Source organism: Lucilia sericata, unplaced genomic scaffold, assembly GCF_015586225.1.
Source record: "Lucilia sericata isolate MDLA Ls3-8-SP2 unplaced genomic scaffold, ASM1558622v1 Contig000019F_arrow, whole genome shotgun sequence".
Lineage (NCBI taxonomy): Eukaryota > Metazoa > Arthropoda > Insecta > Diptera > Calliphoridae > Lucilia > Lucilia sericata.
The window spans coordinates 119,965-122,389 of record NW_023994058.1 but is presented as its reverse complement, the minus strand read 5'-3'; positions in this window follow the sequence as shown (position 1 = coordinate 122,389).

The following is a 2,425-nucleotide window of genomic DNA, read 5'->3' as shown; positions in this document are numbered from 1 at the left end:
ATTTAATGCAAAGCATTAGAAAAGATCTCTGAGATTTATTCAAGAAATTTATACGGTATTTAACACTGTTGGATTTGTATAAATAGACCATTATTATGACAATTAAATTGATACAAATCTCTTTTGAACGTTAAAAGGTTTGTTATTTTGCCTGTTTATTGTTTGAGTACTTTTGAGACAAATTTATATAATTATATTTTATTATTGCAAAATTTGTGTTTACAATAAAGGTACAATTATTCATAAAACAATTTTACAGTAACATTTCTTATCTTTGAAATGCAAAATAGTTTCTCTTAAAATTGAAGTACTGTAAAGTGATTATATTCTACTTTCTAACAAACTAATAAATGGACTAATCGAGAAACCAATCCCCCTAAAGTTATTAAAAAGGAGAAACCAAAAAAAATAGAATCTATATATATAAAAGAGACGCGTTACTGACTGATTCATCAGCAAACGGCCCAAACTGCTGAACCTAGAATCATGAAATTTTGACAGTTTTTTGTTATGTAAGCAAGTATTTTTAGAAATTTGTACATTTAGAGGTAAAAAAGGAAAAAAAAAAAAAAAAACGGGTAAAACAAGTTTTCTTAATTATATTACACAGTATTAGTGATCCAAGAAAAATGTTAAATGTCTGGTACTTTTTTGAAATTCGTACTTTTAAGGGGTGAAAATGTGTAACAAAGGTGATTTTAGTACCTTTTTTGGCCCTTTATAACTTTTTAACTAATAAAAATAATAAAATATTGAATATATCTTCCGAAATTATTGACACCTGTTTCGTACTTTTTTAAAATACAATCCGCTTTAGGTATAAAAGGGAGAAAACTGTATTTTTGGTACTTTTTAAGGACATCAAAAAAACTTTTTCGATTTATTGAAGTACTAACTTTGTAATATTTATTGAAACAAAATATTTGGTATTTCGTTGGGAAAAAAGTACCAAAGAGGTAAAAAACGGGAATTTAATTTATTCAAACTCCTTGAGCCAATTTTTACTGACATGCTATTGGTATATTACTTCGGAATTCGGGTACTAAACAATGTATAGCACCAAATTTAGGGTAAATTATTTAGAACTTTTTGAAAGCAAAATTTTTCTGGAACGTATTAATACAGATTTGAATCGTTTGAGTGTTATCTGTGATATATAGATTTAAACACGGAATAGTTAGTAAACTTAATTCTCGAAATAGTGTATTCCTAGGCGAAAAATGGAAAATGGTATTTTTTGAATAAGAATATTATAGAGAGGACTTTTTACTACTTTTTTATCACTCGAATGGTACTTTTTTAATGTTCTAAAATATTCAACCTAGAAACATAAATTAAAACAGGCATGGTCCTGACTGAATAATAATCTGTGAGTGGGGACTATTTGATACTTTTCTATTCTTCAATGGTACCTTTTGGATTCCTTATTAAATGAGAATTTATTGAGAGATTTTTGTACATTTTGGTTTTTCAGATGGTACTTTTTGAATTTTTACGATATTGAACATAGGAATATAAAATTTAACATGTGGGGCTTGAGTGAATATCAATCGAAAGAAACTGACTATTTGGTACTTTTTTCAGAATATCTAAGAGGTACTTTTTCTTTCTTCAAAAAGTACTTTTGAAATTTTTTATAATAGTGAAGCTAAACGAATGAAACTAAAAATTCACGCTCCTTACTGAATGCCAATTAAAATTTTTTATAAAAATAATAAAAAATTTTTATGTAGCGGTAGCGAAGCACCCAGGGTATTCTAGTACTCCATAAAAATAATTCTTTTTTAAATACATTTATTTTTACGCAATGTTTTTCAACCTTAATTCTCACTGCTAAGTATTTGCGAATATATAGTTAGAACATTTTTTAACTACTAGAATTTTAATTGTTCATTATTGCACTCCAATGACCAAGACTTACAGATAGAGATCAAAATAAATCTATGTGATTTTTGAAGTTTTTTATATTATTATTTATGGCATTTAAATGCATTCCATGACATTTTTTCCCCACCATTAAAGTCACCTCTAAGCTCTATTCATAAATTGAATTTATAAATTAAAAAATGAAAAAAAAAAACTACTAAATATAAAATACCAAGTAAAAATGATTAAGTAGTGTGTAAAATATTCCATTGCCGACATTTGTTACAATTTATGAGCAGATATTTTGGTATGAAAAAACTAAACTTGTAGAGTTTGTTTCTTATTTAAGGAAAAAAGCTATTTGAAATAAATATGAATAAATGCATGAAACGTCATAATCAATTAATTAAAATCATAAATCTTTTTTTTTTCTTGTTTTGTTTTACACATATTTACTCGTATGTACGCACATTCACAATTCCCATTCACATACACATACATACATATGTATAAGAAATAAATTTTATTTTATTTTAAAAGACAAAGACCAAAAACAGAA